Genomic DNA, 12469 nt, shown 5'->3' with positions numbered 1-12469 from the left:
GTTGATCATACTCTAGGTTCCACATGCATGTTTTAGCTGAAGGAAGAATACTTTAAACCTGGAGAGTTAAGAACCGTGGAATGGGTACCATGCAATATGACTTCAAAGGGTCTTCATTTGCTCACCGAACCTCTCCAATCCTATCACTGCTGCGTTTATGCCCCTGTACACATGCTTGATTCTCTTTCGGAGACATAGCAATCCATAGGTTTTAAGATACTTACTAGTCAGGTACATTCTTAGGCGTTTAATATGCGGTGTTGAGTCCATTTCGTTGAGCAAGGAGTAGCTCTTGTCTATTCCATATTTGACTTAAGGAACTTTATCTGTGCTCATTTCAATCTCTGGTTTTATGCAGCACCACAACTCACCTTTCCCCTTAAGCAAGCATAAGTTGGTTTTCTAAATTTGAGACCCTGTTCTGTTCTGTAATTCAGTTCCTGTGTAGCCAAGTTTACATTCCGTGTATTACTGATATCTTATGATGTTTCTTTTTCTGTGTGACTTATTTCAGTTAGAATCATCATACCTGAATCCACTCATTGTGCTGCTAAGGGCCTGATGACACAGATTTCATTGCTGAGTGATATTGCTTTGTAAGTAAATACCACAACTTCTTTATCCATTTTTCACTTTCTGCGATGTTGAACTTGTACTGTAAACGAGGTTCTTGTAAACAGACCCGTTCCAAACTTTGGGGTGGCTGTGTCTTTTTGATTTTAATTTCCAGAAGCTATAGGACCATAAGTGGAAGTGCCCTAGGTTCTGTTGCTTTGTTTTTTAGATGTTTCAGGAAACACCATACACTTCTCCCGAGTGTCTGTTGGCAATTTACATCCCGCCCATCAGCATAACAAGGCTCCCAGTTCTCCATGGCCTGTCCTGCCTTTCTGGATTTTACACTTTTTTCAGATGGCCCTTTTGACCGGGGGGAAGTGAGACTTCATTGTAGTGCAGATTTCCTTTGCAAGCTTGCTTGGTTGGCCAAAAAGGGCGTATGCGTTTTTTCCTGAATATATTCAGGAAAAAACGCATACGCCCTTTTTGGCCAAGTGCATCATTGTGGACGTTCTGCCTCTTTTCCTATGCTTTCAATGCAATTCCAGTCTACCTCCTGAAATCGGTTTCCTGCAATTCTGCCCCGCTTTCAAGTCCTCTTGGCAGCCTTACTTCAGTATATTTTGGACGATAGCTGTCATTTATAACTCTGCAGGTTTGTGAATTACAGTGCCCCTGAGCTCCTTTCTTCAACTCGCTTTCTTTTGAGCTGGCCGCAACACTGCAGGATGGCTTCAGGCCCTTATCTGTTTCCGGCACGGCACACTGAGCCTTTGGTTATTTCCTCTTCCTGGTGGGAAATGAGAGTTAAATTTGCCCGTCCAGACACCTCCAGCTAGCCTCTCATTGGTTCTCACTATTCCTGTTCATCTTCCGCAGAAATTGCAAACTGTGCGAAACAGGAGGTTAAAGGCGATGACTCTCTAAGTGGGGAGAGTGTTAGTAAAGCGTCTGGAATGTTGCACCCGAGTACCAGGGGAGGAAAACTGAGACATATTTGAACACGTCTCCCATTCACATGGTTGATCATACTTGGGTTCCACATGCATGTTTTAGCTGAAGGAAGAATACCTAAAACCTGGGTAGTTGAAACCCGTGGAATGGGTACCATGCAATATGACTTCAAAGCGTCTTCATTTGCTCACCAAACCTCTCCAATCCTATCACTGCTGCGTTTATGCCCCTGTACACATGCTTGATTCTCTTTCGGAGACATAGCAATCCATAGGTTTTAAGATACTTACTAGTGAGGTACATTCTTAGGCGTTTAATATGGGGTGTTGAGTCCATTTCATTGAGCAAGGAGTAGCTCTTGTCTATTCCATATTTGGCTTAAGGAACTTTATCTGTGCTCATTTCAATCTCTGGTTTTATGCAGCACCCCAACTCACCTTTCCCCTTAAGCAAGCATAAGTTGGTTTTCTAAATTTGAGACCCTGTTCTGTTCTGTAATTCAGTTCCTGTGTAGCCAAGTTTCCATTCCGTGTATTACTGATATCTTATGATGTTTCTTTTTCTGTGTGACTTATTTCAGTTAGAATCATCATACCTGAATCCACTCATTGTGCTGCTAAGGGCCTGATGACACAGATTTCATTGCTGCGTGATTTTGCTTTGTAAGTAAATACCACAAATTCTTTATCCATTTTTCACTTTCTGCGATGTTGAACTTGTACTGTAAACGAGGTTCTTGTAAACAGAGCCATTCCAAACTTTGGGGTGGCTGTGTCTTTTTGATTTTAATTTCCCTAAGCTATAGTACCATAAGTGGAAGTGCCCTAGGTTCTGTTGCTTTGTTTTTTAGATGTTTCAGGAAACACCATACACTTCTCCCGAGTGGTTGTTGGCAATTTACATCCCGCCCATCAGCATAACAAGGCTCCCAGTTCTCCATGGACTGTCCTGCCTTTCTGGATTTTACACTTTTTTCAGATGGCCCTTTTGACCGGGGGGAAGTGAGACTTCATTGTAGTGCAGATTTCCTTTGCAAGCTTGCTTGGTTGGCCAAAAAGGGCGTATGCGTTTCTTACTGAATATATTCAGGAAAAAACGCATACGCCCTTTTTGGCCAAGTGCATCATTGTGGACGTTCTGCCTCTTTTCCTATGCTTTCAATGCAATTCCAGTCTACCTCCTGAAATCGGTTTCCTGCAATTCTGCCCCGCTTTCAAGTCCTCTTGGCAGCCTTACTTCAGTATATTTTGGACGATAGCTGTCATTTATAACTCTGCAGGTTTGTGAATTACAGTGCCCCTGAGCTCCTTTCTTCAACTCGCTTTCTTTTGAGCTGGCCGCAACACTGCAGGATGGCTTCAGGCCCTTATCTGTTTCCGGCACGGCACACTGAGCCTTTGGTTATTTCCTCTTCCTGGTGGGAAATGAGAGTTAAATTTGCCCGTCCAGACACCTCCAGCTAGCCTCTCATTGGTTCTCACTATTCCTGTTCATCTTCCGCAGAAATTGCAAACTGTGCCAAACAGGAGGTTAAAGGCGCTGACTCTCTAAGTGGGGAGAGTGTTAGTAAAGCGTCTGGAATGTTGCACCCGAGTACCAGGGGAGGAAAACTGAGACATATTTGAACACGTCTCCCATTCACATGGTTGATCATACTTGGGTTCCACATGCATGTTTTAGCTGAAGGAAGAATACCTAAAACCTGGGTAGTTGAAACCCGTGGAATGGGTACCATGCAATATGACTTCAAAGCGTCTTCATTTGCTCACCAAACCTCTCCAATCCTATCACTGCTGCGTTTATGCCCCTGTACACATGCTTGATTCTCTTTCGGAGACATAGCAATCCATAGGTTTTAAGATACTTACTAGTGAGGTACATTCTTAGGCGTTTAATATGGGGTGTTGAGTCCATTTCATTGAGCAAGGAGTAGCTCTTGTCTATTCCATATTTGGCTTAAGGAACTTTATCTGTGCTCATTTCAATCTCTGGTTTTATGCAGCACCCCAACTCACCTTTACCCTTAAGCAAGCATAAGTTGGTTTTCTAAATTTGAGACCCTGTTCTGTTCTGTAATTCAGTTCCTGTGTAGCCAAGTTTCCATTCCGTGTATTACTGATATCTTATGATGTTTCTTTTTCTGTGTGACTTATTTCAGTTAGAATCATCATACCTGAATCCACTCATTGTGCTGCTAAGGGCCTGATGACACAGATTTCATTGCTGCGTGATTTTGCTTTGTAAGTAAATACCACAAATTCTTTATCCATTTTTCACTTTCTGCGATGTTGAACTTGTACTGTAAACGAGGTTCTTGTAAACAGAGCCATTCCAAACTTTGGGGTGGCTGTGTCTTTTTGATTTTAATTTCCCTAAGCTATAGTACCATAAGTGGAAGTGCCCTAGGTTCTGTTGCTTTGTTTTTTAGATGTTTCAGGAAACACCATACACTTCTCCCGAGTGGTTGTTGGCAATTTACATCCCGCCCATCAGCATAACAAGGCTCCCAGTTCTCCATGGCCTGTCCTGCCTTTCTGGATTTTACACTTTTTTCAGATGGCCCTTTTGACCGGGGGGAAGTGAGACTTCATTGTAGTGCAGATTTCCTTTGCAAGCTTGCTTGGTTGGCCAAAAAGGGCGTATGCGTTTCTTCCTGAATATATTCAGGAAAAAACGCATACGCCCTTTTTGGCCAAGTGCATCATTGTGGACGTTCTGCCTCTTTTCCTATGCTTTCAATGCAATTCCAGTCTACCTCCTGAAATCGGTTTCCTACAATTCTGCTCCGCTTTCAAGTCCTCTTGGCAGCCTTACTTCAGTCTATTTTGGGACGATAGCTGTCATTTATAACTCTGCAGGTTTGTGAATTACAGTGCCCCTGAGCTCCTTTCTTCAACTCGCTTTCTTTTGAGCTGGCCGCAACACCGCAGGATGGCTTCAGGCCCTAATCTGGTTCCAGTACGGCACGCTGAGCCTTTGGTTATTTCCTCTTCCTGGTGGGAAATGAGAGTTAAATTTGCCCGTCCAGACACCTCCAGCTAGCCTCTCATTGGTTCTCGCTATTCCTGTTCATCTTCCGCAGAAGTTGCAAACTGGGCCAAACAGGAGGTTAAAGGTGCTGACTCTCCAAGTGGGGAGAGTGTTAGTAAAGCGTCTGGAATGTTGCACCCGAGTACCAGGGGAGGAAAACTGAGACATATTTGAACACGTCTCCCGTTCACATGGTTGATCATACTCTGGGTTCCACATGCATGTTTTAGCTGAAGGAAGAATACCTTAAAGCTGGAGAGTTGAGACCCGTGTAATGGGTACCATGCAATATGACTTCAAAGGGTCTTCATTTGCTCACCGAACCTCTCCAATCCTATCACTGCTGCGTTTATGCCCCTGTACACATGCTTTATTCTCTTTTGGAGGCATAGCAATCCATAGGTTTTAAGATACTTACTAGTCAGGTACATTCTTAGGCATTTAATATGGGGTTTTGAGTCCATTACGTTGAGCAAGGAGTAGCTCTTGTCTATTCCATATTTGGCTTAAGGAACTTTATCTGTGCTCATTTCAATCTCTGGTTTTATGCAGCACCCCAACTCACCTTTCCCCTTAAGCAAGCATAAGTTGGTTTTCTAAATATGAGACCCTGTTCTGTTCTGTAATTCAGTTCCTGTGTAGCCAAGTTTACATTCCGTGTATTAGTGATATCTTATGATGTTTCTTTTTCTGTGTGACTTATTTCAGTTAGAATCATCGTACCTGAATCCACTCATTATGCTGCTACGGGCCTGATGACATAGATTTCATTGCTGAGTGATACTGCATTGTACGTAAGTACCACAAGTTCTTTATCCATTTTTCACTTTCTGCAATGTTGAACTTGTACTGTAAACGAGGTTCTTGTAAACAGAGCCGTTCGAAACTTTGGGGTGGCTGTGTCTTTTTGATTTTAAATTCCCTAAGCTATAGGACCATAAGTGGAAGTGCCCTAGGCTCTGTTGCTTTGTTTTTTAGATGTTTCAGGAAACACCATACACTTCTCCCGAGTGGTTGTTGGCAATTTACATCCCGCCCTTCAGCATAACAAGGCTCCCAGTACTCCATGGCCTGTCCTGCCTTTCTGGATTTTACACTTTTTTCAGATGGCCCTTTTGACCGGGGGCAAGTGAGACTTCATTGTAGTGCAGATTTCCTTTGCAAGCTTGCTTGGTTGGCCAAAAAGGGCGTATGCGTTTTTTCCTGAATATATTCAGGAAAAAACGCATACGCCCTTTTTGGCCAAGTGCATCATTGTGGACGTTCTGCCTCTTTTCCTATGCTTTCAATGCAATTCCAGTCTACCTCCTGAAATCGGTTTCCTGCAATTCTGCCCCGCTTTCAAGTCCTCTTGGCAGCCTTACTTCAGTCTATTTTTGGACGATAGCTGTCATTTATAACTCTGCAGGTTTGTGAATTACAGTGCTCCTGAGCTCCTTTCTTTAACTCGCTTTCTTGTGACCTGGCCGCAACACCGCAGGATGTCTTCAGGCCCTAATCTGGTTCTGGCACGGCACGCTGTGCCTTTGGGTAATTCCCCTTCCTGGTGGGAAATGAGAGTTAAATTTGCCCATCCAGACACCTCCAGCTAGTCTCTCATTGGTTCTCGCTATTCCTGTTCATCTTCCACAGAAATTGCAAACTGGGCCAAACAGGAGGTTAAAGGGACTGACTCTCCAAGTGGGGAGAGTGTTAGTAAAGTGTCTGGAATGTTGCACCCGAGTACCAGGGTACGAAAACTGAGACATATTTGAACACGTCTCCCGATCACATGGTTGATCATACTCTAGGTTCCACATGCATGTTTTAGCTGAAGGAAGAATACCTTAAACCTGGGTAGTTGAAACCCGTGGAATGGGTACCATGCAATATGACTTCACAGGGTCTTCATTTGCTCACAGAACCTCTCCAATCCTATCACTGCTGCATTTATGCCCCTGTACACATGCTTGATTCTCTTTCGGAGACATAGCAATCCATAGGTTTTAAGATACTTACTAGTCAGGTACATTCTTAGGCGTTTAATATGCGGTGTTGAGTCCATTTCGTTGAGCAAGGAGTAGCTCTTGTCTATTCCATATTTGGCTTAAGGAACTTTATCTGTGCTCATTTCAATCTCTGGTTTTATGCAGCACCGCAACTCACCTTTCCCCTTAAGCAAGCATAAGTTGGTTTTCTAAATTTGAGACCCTGTTCTGTTCTGTAATTCAGATCCTGTGTAGCCAAGTTTACATTCCGTGTATTACTGATATCTTATGATGTTTCTTTTTCTGTGTGACTTATTTCAGTTAGAATCATCATACCTGAATCCACTCATTGTGCTGCTAAGGGCCTGATGACACAGATTTCATTGCTGAGTGATATTGCTTTGTAAGTAAATAGCACAACTTTTTTATCCATTTTTCACTTTCTGCGATGTTGAACTTTTACTGTAAACGAGGTTCTTGTAAACAGAGGCGTCCCAAACTTTGGGGTGGCTGTGTCTTTTTGATTTTAATTTCCCTAAGCTATAGGACCATAAGTGGCAGTGCCCTAGGCTCTGTTGCTTTGTTTTTTAGATGTTTCAGGAAACAGCATACACTTCTCCTGAGTGTCTGTTGGTAATTTACATCCCGCCCATCAGCATAACAAGGCTCCCAGTTCTCCATGGCCTGTCCTGCCTTTCTGGATTTTACACTTTTTTCAGATGGCCCTTTTGACCGGGGGGAAGTGAGACTTCATTGTAGTGCAGATTTCCTTTGCAAGCTTGCTTGGTTGGCCAAAAAGGGCGTATGCGTTTTTTCCTGAATATATTCAGGAAAAAATGCATACGCCCTTTTTGGCCAAGTGCATCATTGTGGACGTTCTGCCTCTTTTCCTATGCTTTCAATGCAATTCCAGTCTACCTCCTGAAATCGGTTTCCTGCAATTCTGCCCCGCTTTCAAGTCCTCTTGGCAGCCTTACTTCAGTCTATTTTTGGACGATAGCTGTCATTTATAACTCTGCAGGTTTGTGAATTACAGTGCCCCTGAGCTCCTTTCTTCAACTCGCTTTCTTGTGACCTGGCCGCAACACCGCAGGATGGCTTCAGGCCCTAATCTGGTTCCGGCACGGCATGCTGAGCCTTTGGTTATTTCCTCTTCCTGGTGGGAAATGAGAGTTAAATTTGCCCGTCCAGACACCTCCAGCTAGTCTCTCATTGGTTCTCACTATTCCTGTTCATCTTCCAAGAAATTGCAAACTGGGCCAAACAGGAGGTTAAAGGCGCTGACTCTCCAAGTGGGGAGAGTGTTAGTAAAGCGTCTGGAATGTTGCACCCGAGTACCAGGGGAGGAAAACTGAGACATATTTGAACACGTCTCCCGTTCACATGGTTGATCATACTCTGGGTTCCACATGAATGTTTTAGCTGAAGGAAGAATACCTAAAACCTGGGTAGTTGAAACCCGTGGAATGGGTACCATGCAATATGACTTCAAAGGGTCTTCATTTGCTCACCGAACCTCTCCAATCCTATCACTGCGGCGTTTATGCCCCTGTACACATGCTTTATTCTCTTTTGGAGGCATAGCAATCCATAGGTTTTAAGATACTTACTAGTCAGGTACATTCTTAGGCATTTAATATGGGGTTTTGAGTCCATTACGTTGAGCAAGGAGTAGCTCTTGTCTATTCCATATTTGGCTTAAGGAACTTTATCTGTGCTCATTTCAATCTCTGGTTTTATGCAGCACCCCAACTCACCTTTCCCCTTAAGCAAGCATAAGTTGGTTTTCTAAATTTGAGACCCTGTTCTGTTCTGTAATTCAGTTCCTGTGTAGCCAAGTTTACATTCCGTGTATTAGTGATATCTTATGATGTTTCTTTTTCTGTGTGACTTATTTCAGTTAGAATCATCGTACCTGAATCCACTCATTATGCTGCTACGGGCCTGATGACATAGATTTCATTGCTGAGTGATACTGCATTGTACGTAAGTACCACAAGTTCTTTATCCATTTTTCACTTTCTGCGATGTTGAACTTGTACTGTAAACGAGGTTCTTGTAAACAGAGCCGTTCGAAACTTTGGGGTGGCTGTGTCTTTTTGATTTTAAATTCCCTAAGCTATAGGACCATAAGTGGAAGTGCCCTAGGCTCTGTTGCTTTGTTTTTTAGATGTTTCAGGAAACACCATACACTTCTCCCGAGTGGTTGTTGGCAATTTACATCCCGCCCTTCAGCATAACAAGGCTCCCAGTTCTCCATGGCCTGTCCTGCCTTTCTGGATTTTACACTTTTTTCAGATGGCCCTTTTGACCGGGGGGAAGTGAGACTTCATTGTAGTGCAGATTTCCTTTGCAAGCTTGCTTGGTTGGCCAAAAAGGGCGTATGCGTTTTTTCCTGAATATATTCAGGAAAAAACGCATACGCCCTTTTTGGCCAAGTGCATCATTGTGGACGTACTGCCTCTTTTCCTATGCTTTCAATGCAATCCCAGTCTACCTCCTGAAATCGGTTTCCTGCAATTCTGCCCCGCTTTCAAGTCCTCTTGGCAGCCTTACTTCAGTCTATTTTTGGACGATAGCTGTCATTTATAACTCTGCAGGTTTGTGAATTACACTGCCCCTGAGCTCCTTTCTTCAACTCGCTTTCTTTTGAGCTGGCCGCCACACCGCAGGATGGCTTCAGGCCCTAATCTGGTTCCGGCACGGCACGCTGAGCCTTTGGTTATTTCCTCTTCCTGGTGGGAAATGAGAGTTAAATTTGCCCGTCCAGACACCTCCAGCTAGCCTCTCATTGGTTCTCGCTATTCCTGTTTATCTTCCGCAGAAATTGCAAACTGGGCCAAACAGGAGGTTAAAGGCGCTGACTTTCCAAGTGGGGAGAGTGTTAGTAAAGCGTCTGGAATGTTGCACCCTAGTACCAGGGGAGGAAAACTGAGACATATTTGAACACGTCTCCCATTCACATGGTTGATCATACTTGGGTTCCACATGCATGTTTTAGCTGAAGGAAGAATACCTAAAACCTGGGTAGTTGAAACCCGTGGAATGGGTACCATGCAATATGACTTCAAAGGGTCTTCATTTGCTCACCGAACCTCTCCAATCCTATCACTGCTGCGTTTATGCCCCTGTACACATGCTTGATTCTCTTTCGGAGACATAGCAATCCATAGGTTTTAAGATACTTACTAGTTAGGTACATTCTTAGGCGTTTAATATGCGGTGTTGAGTCCATTTCGTTGAGCAAAGAGTAGCTCTTGTCTATTCCATATTTGGCTTAAGGAACTTTATCTGTGCTCATTTCAATCTCTGGTTTTATGCAGCACCCCAACTCACCTTTCCCCTTAAGCAAGCATAAGTTGGTTTTCTAAATTTGAGACTCTGTTCTGTTCTGTAATTTAGTTCCTGTGTAGCCAAGTTTACATTCCGTGTATTACTGATATCTTATGATGTTTCTTTTTCTGTGTGACTTATTTCAGTTAGAATCATCATACCTGAATCCACTCATTGTGCTGCTAAGGGCCTGATGACACAGATTTCATTGCTGAGTGATATTGCTTTGTAAGTAAATACCACAACTTCTTTATCCATTTTTCACTTTCTGCGATGTTGAACTTGTACTGTAAACGAGGTTCTTGTAAACAGAGCCGTTCGAAACTTTGGGGTGGCTGTGTCTTTTTGATTTTAATTTCCCTAAGCTATAGGACCATAAGTGGAAGTGCCCTAGGCTCTGTTGCTTTGTTTTTTAGATGTTTCAGGAGACACCATACAGTTCTCCCAGGTGTCTGTTGGCAATTTACATCCCGCCCATCAGCATAACAAGGCTCCCAGTTCTCCATGGCCTGTCCTGCCTTTCTGGATTTTACACCTTTTTCAGATGGCCCTTTTGACCGGGGGGAAGTGAGACTTCATTGTAGTGCAGATTTCCTTTGCAAGCTTGCTTGGTTGGCCAAAAAGGGCGTATGCGTTTTTTCCTGAATATATTCAGGAAAAAACGCATACGCCCTTTTTGGCCAAGTGCATCATTGTGGACGTTCTGCCTCTTTTCCTATGCTTTCAATGCAATTCCAGTCTACCTCCTGAAATCGGTTTCCTGCAATTCTGCCCCGCTTTCAAGTCCTCTTGGCAGCCTTACTTCAGTCTATTTTTGGACGATAGCTGTCATTTATAACTCTGCAGGTTTGTGAATTACAGTGCCCCTGAGCTCCTTTCTTCAACTCGCTTTCTTGTGACCTGGCCGCAACACCGCAGGATGGCTTCAGGCCCTAATCTGGTTCCGGCACGGCATGCTGAGCCTTTGGTTATTTCCTCTTCCTGGTGGGAAATGAGAGTTAAATTTGCCCGTCCAGACACCTCCAGCTAGTCTCTCATTGGTTCTCACTATTCCTGTTCATCTTCCAAGAAATTGCAAACTGGGCCAAACAGGAGGTTAAAGGCGCTGACTCTCCAAGTGGGGAGAGTGTTAGTAAAGCGTCTGGAATGTTGCACCCGAGTACCAGGGGAGGAAAACTGAGACATATTTGAACACGTCTCCCGTTCACATGGTTGATCATACTTGGGTTCCACATGCATCTTTTAGCTGAAGGAAGAATACCTAAAACCTGGGTAGTTGAAACCCGTGGAATGGGTACCATGCAATATGACTTCAAAGGGTCTTCATTTGCTCACCGAACCTCTCCAATCCTATCACTGCTGCGTTTATGGCCCTGTACACATGCTTGATTCTCTTTCGGAGACATAGCAATCCATAGGTTTTAAGATACTTACTAGTCAGGTACATTCTTAGGCGTTTAATATGCGGTGTTGAGTCCATTTCATTGAGCAAGGAGTAGCTCTTGTCTATTCCATATTTGGCTTAAGGAACTTTATCTGTGCTCATTTCAATCTCTGGTTTTATGCAGCACCCCAACTCACCTTTCCCCTTAAGCAAGCATAAGTTGGTTTTCTAAATTTAAGACCCTGTTCTGTTCTGTAATTCAGTTCCTGTGTAGCCAAGTTTACATTCCGTGTATTACAGATATCTTATGATGTTTCTTTTTCTGTGTGACTTATTTCAGTTAGAATCATCATACCTGAATCCACTCATTGTGCTGCTAAGGGCCTGATGACACAGATTTCATTGCTGAGTGATATTGCTTTGTAAGTAAATACCACAACTTCTTTATCCATTTTTCAATTTCTGCGATGTTGAACTTGTACTGTAAACGAGGTTCTTGTAAACAGAGGCGTCCCAAACTTTGGGGTGGCTGTGTCTTTTTGATTTTAATTTCCCTAAGCTATAGGACCATAAGTGGCAGTGCCCTAGGCTCTGTTGCTTTGTTTTTTAGATGTTTCAGGAAACACCATACACTTCTCCCGAGTGGTTGTTGGCAATTTACATCCCGCCCATCAGCATAACAAGGCTCCCAGTTCTCCATGGCCTGTCCTGCCTTTCTGGATTTTACACTTTTTTCAGATGGCCCTTTTGACCGGGGGGAAGTGAGACTTCATTGTAGTGCAGATTTCCTTTGCAAGCTTGCTTGGTTGGCCAAAAAGGGCGTATGCGTTTCTTACTGAATATATTCAGGAAAAAACGCATACGCCCTTTTTGGCCAAGTGCATCATTGTGGACGTTCTGCCTCTTTTCCTATGCTTTCAATGCAATTCCAGTCTACCTCCTGAAATCGGTTTCCTGCAATTCTGCCCCGCTTTCAAGTCCTCTTGGCAGCCTTACTATTGTATATTTTTGGACGAGAGCTCTCATTTATAACTCTGCAGGTTTCTGAATTACAGTGCGCCTGAGCTCCTTTCTTTAACTCGCTTTCTTGTGACCTGGCCGCAACACCGCAGGATGTCTTCAGGCCCTAATCTAGTTCTGGCATGGCACGCTGAGCCTTTGGTTATTTCCTCTTCCTGGTGGGAAATGAGAGTTAAATTTGCCCATCCAGACACCTCCAGCTAGTCTCTCATTGGTTCTCGCT

Source organism: Stenella coeruleoalba (assembly GCF_951394435.1).
Source record: "Stenella coeruleoalba genome assembly, contig: scaffold_88, whole genome shotgun sequence".
NCBI lineage: Eukaryota > Metazoa > Chordata > Mammalia > Artiodactyla > Delphinidae > Stenella > Stenella coeruleoalba.
This window is presented reverse-complemented; position numbering follows the sequence as displayed.